Here is a 16,910-nt window from a genome sequence, read left to right on the forward strand (position 1 = left end):
ACACACACACACACACACACACACACACACACACCATCCATTCTGCTCTACTTCTGCAGCAGATAGTGGAGGAGGCTGTAAATCGACCGCAGCCGTCACAGTCTGACTGACTGCTACGACAGGAGAGAGGGAGACAAAACTGAAGGAGGGAAACGTTCGATCAGACCAGTTCAGAGCTTCAGGAAGGTGTTGCTAACGACACCTCGTTTACTCCTCGCTGACACTGTTGGTGACGCCAGCAGGTCAACCTAAAGAACCAGCAGGAGACCAGGACCTGTGTTGTTCCTGCAAACTGTACCCGGGTACAGGACCTGAGTCAGTGGACTTAGTTATACACATCCTGCTATTGTTGAAAGTTAAACGGCAAGAAGTCATCTGCACTGTGACTCCGGAGCTTCACAGTCAAACAGAGGTGCAGCATTCTGCTAAACAACTGAAGGAGCTGCAGACTTAAACCACCAAGACATGAATAAAAACTCCAAAATTAATTAAAACATTGCAGAATCAGCTGTTAGCACTTCCTGTTAGCACTTCCTGTTAGCAGTGAACCTGTGGATGTTCAGACTGGATCACTGTGGAAACCTTAAAAACATGATGATTCTCAATTCTCACAATCAAATGACCCACAATTAAATCATGAACCTGAGAAGGAGCTCGTCTCTGTTAGAGTCACGATCGCCGTGACGACTCATCAGGACCACGAAGTGATGGAAAGCTATTTTTTGAAATAAGTATTTATTCCTCTTGTCTCATCTGAAGTATTTTACCAACTGATATGAAACGACTCATGTATCCCGGTGAGTTAATTACACATTCTTCTGACGAGTTGTGGAGAAAGAAATCGTTCAAACATGGAGCGAGAAAAATCAAAGTCGGCAGGAAGATTCTGAAGAAGGAAACGTCCCGACCAGCAGCCCGCGGGCCGAGCGAAGGTCCGACAACATGAGGAGGTAACGATGGACAGAACCACAGAAGAAGAGACAGAGAGAGGTGGAGCAGAGTGTGTGTGTGTGTGTGTGTGTTCTCTTCTACTCTCGTCACAAACCTGGCGTGACGCTGATCAGTTTAATAGGCTTTCTATTGATTCTGCCTGCCTGACACACACACACGCACACACACACACACACACGCACACACACACACACACACACACACACACACACACACACATACACACACACTGCGACCCAGTTAGATTTATCCTGTTTGAGTCTCTCTCCTCCTCCACCTTGTCTCTTCAATTCTGTTATTCTTTCTTTCTCTGTGTGTGTGTGTGTGTGTGTGTGTGTGTGTGTGTGTGTGTGTGTGTGTGTGTGTGTCATGCTGTTCTCTTGTTCTTCTCACTGTCGTCCCTCGTGGCTGATTAAATCAGCTCCTATCAGGACAACACACACACACACACGCACACACACACACACACACACACTCCAGTGCTTTTATTCAGATGTGTCTGTAAAGATTCAAACATCAATTTAAATTTAAACGTTCAGAGTTTTGATGGTGACGAGCAGCTGCAGATCTCCATCATAGAACCAGAGTTACATCCAGTAACCGTCCGGCCGACCTCGCCAGCACAGTCGTGCAGAAGGTAAACGCAGCGCCACCATTTGTCTGTCGTTGTTTGCAGGAAGCATCACAGTCGTGGAGAACGTGACGACCCGACTGCTCTGTAAACGAAGGACGGTGACGTCGAGACCAGGACGAGCTTCACAACTCAACCTCTACAGTAGATGTTAGCGGCAGCACATCCTGAGCTGCAGCTAACATCTACTGTAGGAGGAGCAGATGCTGAATCACTACACGGGGTTACTGAGTTAGACGCTGGACGCTGATTGTCATGTTGCTTTTAGTGGAGCTGACTGATTCATTTAGCTCGAGCTGCATGCTAACACTTAGCTGAGTGGCTTTAATAAAGGTGTAAATCTGGTCTGAGATCAGGTTATGATGTGTTCTCTGCTGCAGATGAGCTGTTCATCTGATGTTTTAAATCAAGTCTCAGCTGCTTCAGTTGTTCAGCAGAACGCTGCAACAGAACTGTTCTGTGGACGACGACACTTCACCTGGACGGACGGAAACAGGAAACAACGTGCGAATCGCTCCACAGACTGAACAGTGAGAACGGATCATGTGACACATCGCAGCAGCTTCACCAGCCGCATTCATTCATTTTATTCAAATAAACAGACGCTGCGCTCTCCTCGGCCCTCACACAGCCTCTCGCCTCGCTTACACTGTTTTCTTTCCTTCTATGCAGACACACACACACACACACACACACACACACACACACACACACACACACACACACACACACACACACACACACACACACACACACACACACACTCTGTAGTGATACAAGGCCGTGTCAGCAGCCTGTAAGAGAGCTGATGGATTATGTGCAGGACTCTGGAGTGTCTGACTGACTGTTTCCTGTCTGTTCAGGCTGCTGTTGAACCAGTAAACAGATGAAGCTGCACAGGAGCCCCAAGGACACTTTACAACACACACACACACAGACGCGCGCACACACACACACACACACACACTCACAGTAGCCTTGTCTATCACATGGCAGTCTGCTATCGATCTCTTTCTCTCTCAGTTCATCATCTCTGATCATCCACAGTCGTTTTCTGAAGTGAGATTCAACATCAACACACACACACACACACACACACACACACACACACACACACACACACACACACACACACACACACAGCTGACAGACTGATCATCAGATCAGAAACATCCCTCGCTGACAGAGACACATCGTATGGACACAAACACGTGTTGTTCTTCTCATCCTCACACTGCTGCCGCCCGGTCGCCACAGTTATCAGTTGGAAGTTAACGAACCAGGTGATCGTTTGTCCTTCATGTCGTTTGTGGCGACATATTCAGTTAATTTAACACATAGCATGATATTTTCCAAACAATAACCAGACTGTAAGCACACAGCTGCCCCAACATAACACAGGAAGTTTAACCTAAAGATCTTTCAATGTGTTCGTTGTTCGTGGTAACAAACACTGTCGACATTTATCCTGCTGATCAGGTTCAGTCCAATCAGCTGGACACATCCTCACATTCCTTCTGTGTGTGTGTGTGTGTGTGCTGGTCAGCTGGTTAGCATGTTAGCTCGCTGCTTCAATCAATAAATGCTAATGTTTTTCTTGCTATGAACCACCAGCAGCTTATTCTGGTCCTGAGGGACAGCGAGCGAGCTTAACCCCGAGGACCCTCCACCGACCTGGGATCGACCCCGTGACTCCATCCCCTCACCCCCAACACACACACACACACACACACACACACACACACACACACACACGCCACCAGCTGAAGGCTGTTTATCACCACCAACAAGGACAGAGAGACGTGCGGTGACAAGCCAGCACTATTTATTTTCTCCACATTGTGTTTGTGCAGAGTCGCTCTGACTGTCTCGTGTTGGTCTGAGTTTCATTTTGCTGAATTACTTTATGTCGGATTACTTTCACATGAAAATCTAAAAGAAGGAAAAACAGGAACAGATTTAAATTCTGTCCAATTTTCCTCCAGTTTTTCTGTCTAATGTTTTATTCCTGCAGTCATGTTTTTTCAATTTGGTGGTCAGGTCTCCAGGGTCACAACAGAGAGGTACAACACACACACACACACATACACACACACACACACACACACACACACACACACACACACACACACACACACACACACACACACACACACACACACACGTCTCTTCGTGTTACCTCCTCCCTGCTGAAGCTCCAGAGAGGCTGCTGTTAATTCTTTATTTTGTCGCTGTTTTTATTTTTAATCTGACTCGCAGACCGCAGCAGGAAGTGATGTCATCTTCGCTTCACTGCGCCCGTCGACAGCTGAAGGTTTCCTCCTCCGCGTCTTCAGACGGCGAGGTCGAGAGGCGACGCGACACCAGAACACAGACCGAGGTCAGACCAGGAGGCAGAACTGCCATGTACAAAAACTACCATGTTCAAATACTGCGATGTTCAAATACTGCAGTAAACTCAATGAAAAGGATGCATTCTGCAGGCCAACTGCAGTAGAAGAACAGTAGAAGTATCATCAGAAGAGGAAAATAGAGTTTCAGTGGTAATCGTACTGTAGTACAGTCAGCCTGATGCAGTCACAGTCCAGCAGGTCAGCTGTGAGCAGAACCAGAACCGCAGTCTGAGAGAATATCGGACCTCTCCGAGCACAGCAGCCCGTCACTGATCCTGGAGCAGAACATTGTCTGACGGACCCGTCCTCGCTGTCTCCCTGCCTTTCATGCAGTGCATGCTGGGATACGCTCCAGCCGCACCTCCACCCTGAGCTACAGGATGTTTTTCTACTGAAACACAATCAGCTGTTCGCAGGAGCTCCATCATGGCTGCCAGCCGGGTCGCTGACATCACCTGGAAGTCCTCTTTAGGACTCCAAATGACGGCTGGGGAGCCGCCAGAAAAGAAATGGATCGACCGCGGGCCAAAACCAGACCGGCAGCTTGGCGGGCGCCTGGCGGTCGTCCCTGAGTCTGAACGGGAGCCAGCAGGGACAGCGGTCCTCTGCAGGGGACGAGAACAGGAGCCTCAGAATACCAAAGAACAGATCGACAGCATTACAGGCAAGACGATCCACCAGTACCACCAGCACCACCAGCACCACCAGTACCACCAGCACCACCAGCACTACCAGCACCACCAGTACCACCAGCACCACCAGCACCACCAGCACCACCAGCATACTGCAGTATAAAACATCCGATTGTTTTTATGAGCACTTTTCCTTCATGACTGTTGCTGTGATCAGAGTTTATCGTAATAGTGCAGCAGAGAGACGAAGAGGAAGACAAACCTGTAATTTTACAGCATTTTACTGTATTAATTAAATACAGTAAAACACAATAACGATACAGTGAATATAACATTTCTTTTTTCATTACATATAAATATATAAGATTTTCTTCTTCTTTATACAATAAAATCTAACTGACAGAATTCTGATAATGTGTATTTCCGCCATGTTTAATTGTATTTAAATGTAATTTCTCCTGTATAATAAAGCTTTTCTGTTGTTCTACAGTGTTTTGGGAGATGGAATATAACTGTCCTCTCACAGTTAACTCATTGAAATGTCAGTAAAATAAAATTTGCATTAAGACAGTCTAAAACTTCCCAACAAAACTCTGGTCGCGTGTTTTTTCAAGGTTTGGAAAATAAATAAGGAGCAACGTCCAGAAGTCTCTGTTGCACGACATTAATTACACTTTACTCATCTCCAACAAATCCTCCGCCCTCACTTTGTGTTTGTGGACAGAAAATCCCCTTTCATGTGTTTCAGATCTTCATGAAATGATTCATTTAGTTTATAATGTGTAAAATCTCATTCACAGCTCCTCCACATTCAAACTAACATCTGACACAATCTCATGGACATGAAGAAGAGAGAGAACAACACAATGAATCTTTCTCTCTTCACCTGATTTCTCCCTCCGTTGACTTCATGTTAATTTGGCCTCAGATGAAAAGAAATGTATTTAAATGTGAGGCGACTTTCAGAAACGTGTCAGAACAGAATGATCGGATCAAACTGGACAGCTCCATCAGTTCACACCTGCTCTGTATGCAGATACACCCGTCCATCACCGAGACACACAGACTCCATGTTTCTACTCAAAGACAGAAAGAAGTTCATGTAGAACATTTGCTGAATTAACAAGAAGGTCCAAATAATGCAGAATGAGTCAGAGACAGAGTTTCACAGAGTTTATAAAGTGTCTCCAACTCAACAACTCACTAAACTGACACATTTGTTAATGGAGTCTGGTGCTGCTGTGGTTCCTTCTCCTCTCCACTCTCTTCACAGCTCAATTGTAGTCACACCTGTACTTCGAGCTGTCCAGCTGTGATCAGATCACTCAGGTCAGACGTTTATACCTGGTCTGAACATTGGTGTTGAGCGATGGACTGAGGACAGTGAGTCAGAGAGAGACGGAGGAAGCCTGAAGGACGTGAAAGTAAAAGACGCAGAAAAGCACAAAGACGGTAAATGAAGAGACAGGTGAGGACGGCGAGGCGGCGGGGAGAGAGGGAGACGGAGGTCTTTGACATGGCCGCCCGTCGTCAGAATAAATCACCAGCTGCAGAGAGTTTTAAAATGCCGGCCTGCTGCTGAGAGGAGAGCAGCGCTGATTTACTGCAACAAGCCTCGATTTTAATCATCAGCAGATCTGAGTCACATTTAATGTTTCAGCTGCCGACTGATGATGATGACGACTGGAAACCCACAGAGACCAGCGCTGCTCGCGCCCTGCACACTGAGACCACATTTCCCATCAGCCCTGCTGCTTCCCGCCTCATAAATATCATTTTATTACAATTCGTATTTGTTTACAAACAAACAATCAGCTGCCTCCTCGTACCCAGCCGGCCCAGAATGCATTGCGTCTTGTCAGGCATTTCAAGCAGCAGTTTCATGTTCACGAGGTGTTTCATCTGTACGTCACTGCTGAGAACATCTCAACCCACAATTCACTTCAGACTTGTAATAAATGTATTTTCATCCTGATTATTTCTGCTTAATATCCCAACCGGACCTCCAGAACAAATGTTAGCTCAGTGTGTTTCTGTAAAACTACAAATGAGTTCAATCTGAACATTTCTCTCCTGTTTGTCTGCCATCACAGCTCGGTACTGATGCTCTGACTGGGATTAGAAAACATCACAGTTCGGATTAAAATACTCTTTGGTCTCCACAAACGTGTCTGGAAACGTCTTCAGGTGTTTTTTTTTTTAAATCTGCACTGGTGTGTTTGGCAGCCATGTTGCTTCTTTTTGAACTCCTCTGTGGTCTGCGGGGGGCGTGGTCTATATGGGCCATGGTTTGTATGGGGGCGTGGTCTGTAGTGGGTGTGGTCTGGGAGGGGGAACAGATGAAGCAGGTGGAGGAGGTTGAACAGGTGGAGGAGGTCAAGTGACTTTGTGTGTCTCTGATAAATCATGAGACAGACGAACTGTCTCCAAGGTCGACAGAGTGTGTGTGTGTGTGTGTGTGTGTGTGTGTGTGTGTGTGTGTGTGTGTGTGTGTGTGTGTGTAAATCTGTCACTGTAAATTCTGCGAGTTCAGAAAGTAAAAATGACACGAGATAAAATCCAGTGTGTTATTTGTTGTTGGACTCAGTTGAGGTGAGAGACGAGCTCACGGGGAAGCAGACGTAAACCCAACAGGTAACAACAACAGGTAACAAGGCTGTCGAACAGGCGACCGCAGTGTGAGTCTGTGTTTGGTATTTCTAAGTGTGACACCACTGGATCTTTTATCGACACCTGGGGACGATTTCAATGTTTGGCGGCTGTTCCTTTTTTTTCCTCCAGGAAGTCGGATCAGCTCAGGTCGTGTTTCTGCCGACAATATAAGGTGTTCTTCTTCTTTTTGGAGAACTTGGGACTTTTCTCGCCATGTTTGTGACAACGAAAACCAGATTTATGTCACCTGAATTCACATCAAGCTGTATTTGTGATGACAAAATCTGTTTGGTTTTTTTCATGGGACCTCGGCCATCTCCAGTCGTGGACTTGGAGACCAACACCAGATATATTTGATGAAAATATTTGTTGTCTTTTGTTGGTTGACATAATCTGGTGTTTGACCTGCAGCGTGATCGGGTGTCTGAAACACGTATTTTAATCCAAACAAGAAGTTTTCTAACCCCTAACGTACGGATGTAACATCACTCATGTTTGTTCTGATGAGTCTGCACTCGTCACATTACCAGATAATCAATTAAAATTAATAATATCGTCCCAAGTTTCTGTGATTGGACGGCAGCTCTGGTTCTGAGGAGCAGCAGCCTGATGTCTTTAAGTTCAGCCCGTCTGATTTGGACCCGACAGGATTAAAGAGTGAAGTTACTGAAGTGACTGAACTTCATTTAAAGTGGAGAAAACCCCAAAGTCTCCACTGTAATCAAAACAAACATGGTCGACTTCACCGCCGCCGCCGCCGCCGCCACACTCATCCAAAATTATTCACCGCGGCTCCCACATTGAGGAAAGAGTCCGCCGGGCCCGCTGCTGATGGTGACACTGGTCGCTATGGTTCTGCTGTTGCTATGGTTACCGCTGAGAGTTCTGGTCCCAAAGCACAGGGTGGTGATCCTGACGAACAGGTGTGTGTGTGTGTGTGTGTGTGTGTGTGTGTGTGCGTGCGTGCGTGCGTGTGCGTGTGTGTGTGTGTGTTGTACATTTCAATGATTTTGTGATGATTGAGAAGCAGACACATCCACAGAGTGTGATTGATATCGCTGCCCTGCACCTCCGAGGCAATAAACTATAACATGCAGACACACACACACACACACACACACACACACACACACTCACTAATGAAAAGATGGAGGAATTTTCTGTCACCAGTCTCACTCCAGACAAACAGACTGTTACATATGTACAGACACACAGACAGAGACACACACACACACACACACACACACACACACACACACACACACACCCTGGCCAATCGTCTCGCAGACGTGGAGGCATGCGGCCGACTCGAGGTGCGTTTGATTTACGCTCTCAGACACTTGGAGGTAAATCAGCTGAAAAACTTCCACAACACCTCTCCATCACACCTGATGACATCACACCGTGACCCCTGACCTTTGACCTTCATGCCGGCGGCTGCTCGCAGCGCTGGAGGTGGAGGAAGCTGATGATGTCACGCTTCATGCAATCACCTTTTTGTCTTTTTGCCTTTTTGTCTTTGTCGGCTGGTTAAAGTTACTTTGAGTCTATTAAATCATTTCTTATCAATCCATCTGTTATCTTTACTGTGAAGTTTGAGAAATGTTATTCACAAGAGCTGCAATTAATGAAAAACATTTTTCATTCAGCAGTCAATCATTTTACCAGTTACTAAATAAGTTGTTTCATTTATAACATTTTGAAAACTGTTTCCCAAAAATCAAAACCCTAAATAAAATTACTTAAACTGACTGATTATAAAATAGTTTGAGATAAATTTAATGATTGAAAATATTATTAATAAATGTGTTTATAACGCGACACAATAACAGGCTGAATATTTAACAAGTGTTTCATGTTCTTCTGCCTCACCGACACTGAACGACCTGCAGAGGAAATATTAATGTCAGCTGTTTTGTTGTTTCCAGTGAACAACAGGAGTTTAAAGGTGTGACGCACCTGAAAAATGTGTCAGAAATATAAAACAGGCAGGTGTTTCGTCCTGCGTCCTTCCTCTCGCTGTCTGACAGGAATCATCAGGATTTCTCTCAGATTGTATAATTCTGCCGTCGGTTCAGGCGGCGTCTCTTTGTTCTTCTGTCAGCGGCCTCATGTCGCCTCGAACACTCACTTAAGTAAAGCGTTGACCGTCGGACTTCTATTAAAGCTGACACATGCTGCTCTTTGGTATTTTACTTCCCATGACTCACCGCTGCAGCTGCCTCAGAGCGCGACTGAAGAGAAATCACTGTTTGTTTGTTTGAGGCTCGGCGTGTTCAGAAGGTCTGATATTTAACACGAGCACTTCTGCTTTATCCTTTAATTCTGTACAGAGAAAACACTTCAGTGGAAACCGTCAGTGTGTTTAAGTTAACACCAAGATGATTCAACAGATTCACGGTAATGTAAAGAAACAGGAAGCAGCTCCGTCACGTGAGTTCTGACGTCAAACACACGGAAATACAATGTTACATGAAACTGAGTCTCACTTTTTACTAAAAACTCAAATCCTACAATACTGTACTGTAGTATTTGTACTGGAGTATAGAGGAGGAAGAAAGAAAGAAAGAAAGAAAGAAAGAAAGAAAGAAAGAAAGAAAGAAAGAAAGAAAGAAAGAAAGAAAGAAGGACAGAAGAAGGAAGAAAGAAGCAGGAAGAAATAAGGACGAAGGAAGAAGAGGAATAAAAAGGAAGAAAGAAGAGGAAAAAGACAAAAGGAAGGAAGAAGATGGAAGAGGGAAGGAAAAAGGAAGAAGAAGATAGAAGGAAGAAGGAATAACGAGGAAGAAAGTAGGAAGGGCATAGGAAGAAGAGGAATAAAAAGGAAGAAGGAGGTAAGAAAGAGGAGGAAGAGGAAAGAAGGAAGGAGGACGAAGGAAGGAAGAGTGAAGAAGGAAGGAAGAAAGAAGAGGTAGAATGAAGGAAGGAGGAAGAAGGAAGAAGTGAAGGAAAAAGGAAGAAGAAATAAAGAGGGGGAAAGAAGGAAGGGCGTAGGAAGAAGAGGAAGAAGAAGTAAAAAGGAAGGAGGAAGAAGTTTCTTCCACAGATATGAAATCGAACTTTCCTTACAGATGTCTGTGGCTGCGGCGGATCAATAGCAGCCGGATGAAGCGAGTCTTAACTCCTGACACTCTGCTGACTGCGACGTCTCTCCACATTTGGCCGGTGAGACGAGGAAGCGTCGCTGTAAGAGTCTTTCTGCGAGCTGCTTTAACAGAATAACAGATAATTAAAGTGTCAGCGCTGTGAGAGGATCACTGAGATTAAAGCAGATCTGTCCGTCCTGACTCAGCTTCACCAGAGAGAAGCTGCGTGACGCGCTGAGTCACCGCCCTCCGTCTGAAGCTGCCGGGCCCGGGCTCAGGTGGTCCTGCTGGGTAAACTGGACCGGATCACACTGGACCTGTGCCTCATCTGTTTACTTCACGTTGTCCCTCTTTCCTTCCTCTTTCACTGTTTTAGTCCCGTCTTCTTTTCCTCTTTCCTGTCCTGTTTCCTCTCACCTTGTTCACTCTCTTTGTTCGAGGCCCGTTGTGATGAGCAACACATTTTAGCCACCTAAAATTATCAACATCCGTTTAAGTGTACGCCATGTTTTTAACGTTTTTGGTGCCAACAAACAGCCTTTTCCTTTGGCACTACACATTTCCTCAAGTGTACAGATGTTGTACACTTGAGAGAATGTAGTGTGAAGATGTAAAGAGGAAGAAAGAAAAAGAAGGAAGAGGAAGGAGCAGGAAGAAGAGGAAGAAAAAGGAAGAACAAAGAAGTAAAAGGGAAGAAATAAGAGGAAGGGATAAGGAAGTAAGAAGAAAGGAAGAAGAAAGACAGAAGAGGAAGAAGAAAGCGGGAAGAAGAAGGAAGAAGTAAAAAGGAAGAAGTAGGAAAGAAGAGGAAGAGGGAAGATGGAATGAAGAAGAAAAAGAAGGAAGGAAGACGGAAGGTCCATGTCCAACGCTGTACACTCGAGGGACTGTAGTGTCAAAAGAAGAGGCTGTTTGACGGCCGTGTTCACAGACAGACAGGCCCTTAATAACCCAGTGAAAGTGGGCGGGGCTTGTCCGACCTTCATATAATGGCTGCGACGACCGCGTTTATTTCACGGGACACGAACAAGAACGCCCGAGTCTTTCATGGGAGTTAATAGCTGTGACAACAAACCCAAGAATCACAAAGAGGAAATGAATTGAAAGCAAACGGCGGGCGCTGGATTGTCGGCGCTCGGGAGGGTTTCTTTTTTGAACCTCTGTGATAAAAAGCTATAGAGCCGCTCTCGGGTTTCATGCGGTGCCTTTACTGCACAAAAGGTTGCAGATAATAAGCAGGAAGCTGGTTTCAGCCTGCAGGACTGATGTCAGCGCGGAGAGACACCGCGCCGCCTCGTCCGTCAAACAGCAGCTCGTGTTGTCTCAGCGCCGGCACAGGAAAGGTCAGGCCTGCTGCTCCAACACTGAACAAACAGCACAACACCGTGAGGGGCGCACACACACACACACACACACACTCTCTCACACACACATCATTACCTACACACAAGTAGACACACCAAATATGGGTTTGGACACCCATGGGCTCACGTAGGCAGGCACACACACACACACACTCTCACACACACACTCTCACACACACACTCTCACACTCTCACACACACACTCTCACACACACACTCTCACACTCTCACACACACACACACACACACACACAAATGTAATGCATGCGAGGCAGGCGGTGCACCTGTTGGAGGGCTGCTGAGCCGTGTGGAGGTGTTGACACTGCAGCGACTGCCGAGCTTCAGCCCACCGAGAATCACGTCTGCCTGAACGTTTCTCGAGCTGTGGCCACGCCCCTCCGTGATGTCACACCCCGTCACATCACCGCGGTGAGGTGAGAACGTTCAGACGTGCGTCACGTCAAACCTCCCAGCGATTCAATCGGTTAGTCGTTTGAAGGAAAAGGGGAGGAAATCGACGACTGGTTCACCTGATCAGTTTCTGGCTGACGACAGGTTTCAGGTCCAGCGAGCTCGGTGTCGGCGAGCGACCAAACCAAACCGCCAGGAAGAACGCCAACACATCAGCAGGACAAATGCTGTGAAGTGGGTTTCTGCAAAAATACAACGCTGCGTCTGCTCCAGTTCACTTTTATTTCGTCTTCAGATGAACGATTTGGCCACAAACACGGCTGGAGCAGCGCCCGGTACTGCCGCCATGACGCAGCTGCACACGGACGACTTCTCATCTAAATATCCAGTTTTTATCAAATATTTCCATCTCTTATATAATCAGACCTGGTTGATTAATATAAAGTGAGTCATTGTTCTTCTGTTAATCTGAAGACATGAAGTAAAAAACGATATTTGGTCGTTTTTTTACTGAACGTTTGACCAGAAGTCTAAATTCAACAGCAGATCGTCGTTACAGCAGAATTACTGTCACTTAAATCATGAATCTCACAGGAGATAACGAGGAAACAGACACATGCAGTGATCAGCTGATCGTTTCAGACAGATACAAAAAAAAAAAAAACACTGACAGTGAAACACTGTGTCTGGTGTTGTTTGGCACAAATTCAGCAGGAAAAGGTGAATTTGATTAATCTCCACTTGAAAATGTTCAGTCATACTTACAGATTCAGGCGCATGTGCGACATAATTACTGGCACCCTGAACACTGAACATAAAACCTAAAAATGTTTATGGTTTTTTAGCTTTTTTTTTCATTCAGCAAACTGTAAAATCTGACAAATCGAGGAAACTCGTTACCTCAAAATTAACAGGTAAGGTCGACCGGTAATTTTACTTTACTGGGTCATTATGAGGTCATAAGTTTCTGGACTTTTCTTTAAAAGTAAAAAGGTGAAAAAAGATAAATTGTTGGTGGATCTACAAGAAACTACAGATGAAAATGAGCTGTGAGCGACTCTGAGTCTGTATATGAAACAACGAATCAATATAAACTGATAAACTGACTCAGGGTCAGAACTTGGAAAGTGTTCTTTGTGTCTTTTTAACTTTTCAAGGCCGCACAGTCTTTTCTCTTTATCTTAATATTAGAATATTCTTTTAATTTTCTAAATGATCATCAGCCTCAGCAGCTTGTTATTAGCATCTTGTATTAATAAAGAATCCTTCGTGTCTCCTGATTGTTCTTTAAACGTGTCGGAGCAGCAGATCCTGGATCAGCTGCTAACTGCTCCGGGCTGCTGGTCTTCATATGAAACATAAAGCGTCTCATCAGCTCGACTCGTTCGTCTCTCGAGCAGCACAAACGGCTCTTTTGTCCGTCTGAAGCTTCTCCTCGCCGTCGAGGCTAAAGGTGCCGCCTGAAGTCTGACAGCGAGCCGAGACGCTTTCTTTCAACACGTTTCAGTCTCTTTCACTGGACGCAGACGATCTGAGGAGGCAGAGCGTTTGGCCGCTGACAGGAAGTCTCTGAGGTTGTAAACATGCCACCGAACCTGCAGCCGATAGAATCGCAGGGTCAAGGATGCTGTTGACCTCCTGATCGCTCCTCCGTCCTCACAGTCTGTTCAGCTTCTTACAAATCTACCAAACCAAACAACCATCCTCACGCCCTTCCTTCCTTGTTTCCTTGTCTCCTACCCTGCCTTGCTATTGCAGGTGATGCGTTCAGGTGCACACATCATCACAGTATTTTTGCTGAGACGTTGACGCTCCCCTCAGAGAGGTCAGAGGTCACGACGTGCCGCTGTGAGTCGTCTTCTAACAACCAAGTCAGACTTTTAATGAATTAATCAGAACTAATGTAGACGCAACGATTTTTACCTTAGTTAGTTTTTACCGTAAAGACACGAGTCTGTTGTTTACGACCTTCGTTCTATTTTCATCACGTCGTCATTCACTCGCTTGTTTTAGACTCTTTGATCACGTGAAGCTCGTTCGGTTTCTGATTAATAATCCGTAAAGAAAACACCCATAACTGATATTAAACTGATGATTCCTTCATCTCTGAACTGCCTGTCGACACGTCTTCATGTTCAGTCAGTGAAATACAGGATCAAACCTGTTTTTCACTGAAAGACACTAAAGATAATGTTTTGATGAATGTCTGAGGAAACGTCAGATGTTGACACAAATTTATAGTGAAGACTTGAATAAGAAAATAAGAACCAACACATTCTGACTGCTGTTGGTGAAACTGATCAGCTCTCACACAAATCAAATGAGTCAGACTGAAACTTTAAGGTTTTGCACATTAAGGTGTGCTCAGTGGTTCAGCTGCATTGTGGGTAATGTAGGCAGCAGGTTTTAAGAAGGCAGAAGGACGTGAGAGATCTGTGTTCTGCTGATCGATCTGTTTTTAAACCGTCAATAATGAGTTCAGCAGTCTGATGAGAGAGCTGTGCTGGATGAGTGGACTGCTTTTAAAAGCTGCCGCCTACATTACCCACAATGCACCGCACCGAGAAACGGCAACTTCCTCCTCGATGACAGTAACCTGAATATATTATGCTCAGGGAAACACTGACAGACATTTTATAGACTAAAAAACAAACTGAGGGATGAGAAACTGAAGAAACAGAGACAGTCAGAGAGAGAGAGTGTGTGTGTGTGTGTGTGTGTGTGTGTGTGTGTGTGTGTGTGTGTGTGTGTGTTTCATCCAGAAGGTCAAAGGTCATCAGGTAACTCCAGTGAACAATCAGCGTCCTGAACAACTCAGCTACAGACTCAGTATCTGTACAGTCAGTCTGAAACTGACTAAACATGAACACACACACACACACACACACACACACACACACACACACACACACTGTGGTGATCTCACAGGACATGAAGGAAATACGATATTTGACCAAAATCCTGAATCTAACAGGAGACACAGAGGAAACAATCATTAACAGATATTATTGTAATTTAGGAGAAATAATCTTTAAAAGAAATCTTTCAGTATTTATCTGAATTATATAATATTATATCTTTCAACACGACGGGAACACTGAGGAGGGAGATCACAGGAGAACGCTTCACTAAACACACACACGGATAAAATAAATGTTAAAATGATGAAATCTAATAAATAATCAGTGAGATCAGAGGACACGATGGACGGACGATGTTTGTTACAGAACCTTCGACCAAACGTCTTATTAAAATTACAATAAACTCTTTAGCAGATCGTTTGACAACAGAATTACTGTAAATTTACCACAAATAATCATAAAAAAAACATTGAAAATACTGAAATGTTTCTCTTTATACATTTCTCCTGGATATTCTGTGAATATTACAGTTGTGTAAATCTATCAAAATCTATCTTCTCTTATATAATCAGACCTGGTTAATTAATGTACAGTCATTTGTTTTCTGTTAATCTGAAGACATGATGTAAAAAAAATGACATTTAGTCATTTTTTTACTAAACGATCGACCAGAAGTCTAAATTCATCAGCAGATTACTGTAATTCAGTCGTATAAATCATGAATATCAGGAGATAACGAGGAAACAGACACATGCAAGTGATCAGCAGACAAATATTCATTAAAAAAAAAATTAGGAAATGTTTTTTATGTGCTTTTTCTCTACATTATTCTGATATTACAGTTGTGCCAGAGAAGCAAACAGGCCAGAACGACTGAGAGTCTTTTTCCTTGTAGCTGTGTTGAATCACTGCATCACAGAAAAACACTCCAGTTCCTCCAAATATCATCCAAATATCAGCAGACAGAAGGAAACACGATGTTTAGCTGCAAGTTCCACCAGAATCATGAAAATCACAGGAGATAAAGAGCAAACAGACACATTTAAGTCACTGTCACAGCAGAATTATTGTAATTTAGGACAAAATATCCCCTAAAAAACACAACCAGCAGCTCCAAATCCATCTTCTCTCATATAATCAGACCTGGTTAATAAACGGAAAGTGTTTCGATATGAAGGAAAGACGATATTTAGCCGTTTTGTTACTGAACGTTCATCAGCAGATTTACTGTCATTTAAATGGTGAAACTTCCAGGAGGTAAACAGGAAACAGACGCATATCAGGTGTGTCACAGCAGAATCACTGTGATTTCATCTGAATATTAATACAAAGGTTCGTACAGACGCGCTTCTGCTGAACATGATGTGAATGTTTCAGTTGTGCCACAGACGCAAACAGGCCGCAGTGTGCCGCCTCACATAAACACACCCGCTTAATTAATGGAAAGTGGTGGCACGGCACGGCTCGGCTCGGCTCAGCTGATCAGCAGCGGAGGTTGCATAGGAACAGAGGAAACTGAGTCTCCGGAGGGAGAAAGTAGCTGAAAACAGGGACGGAGGGGAGGCTGGCGGACTTCACACAGCCGGAGTGGCTTTTAGGATCCTGCGTCACCTGAAGATCCTTCAGACTGACCTGAGACCTGCAGCCTGCACACAGGAAGCAGCTCCGCCTGACAACCAGCTGCTTTCACCACCGAGTCTGCTGTGAAGTGCAGCTTCAACACATCTTAACCTCATGTCGACCACACGCGCCCCTTCACCTGCTGCCACACCGACACACCGCGTGTTGCGTTCAGGTGTCGTTACAGTAAACCGTCCTGACACTGAGGGGAGAGGTCAGAGTTCATCCCCGCACACACACACACACACACACACACACACACACACACACACACACACAGAGAGAGAGAGAGAGATAATAAACCATCAG

The 16,910-nt window shown here is 44.9% G+C and overlaps 2 protein-coding genes across 4 annotated transcripts in view; both read right to left on the minus strand.

The window, feature by feature from the left end:
* The window catches only part of LOC119009057 (NACHT, LRR and PYD domains-containing protein 14-like), a 308,098-nt gene that overhangs the window by 196,613 nt on the left and 94,575 nt on the right, over positions 1-16,910 (minus strand). The window lies entirely within an intron of this gene.
* LOC119009049 (sodium channel protein type 4 subunit alpha-like) overlaps positions 1-16,910 on the minus strand; it is a 159,284-nt gene that overhangs the window by 141,673 nt on the left and 701 nt on the right. The gene's annotated exons all lie outside the window — the stretch shown is intronic.

This window comes from Acanthopagrus latus, chromosome 19 (genome assembly GCF_904848185.1).
Source record: "Acanthopagrus latus isolate v.2019 chromosome 19, fAcaLat1.1, whole genome shotgun sequence".
Taxonomy (NCBI): Eukaryota; Metazoa; Chordata; class Actinopteri; order Spariformes; family Sparidae; genus Acanthopagrus; species Acanthopagrus latus.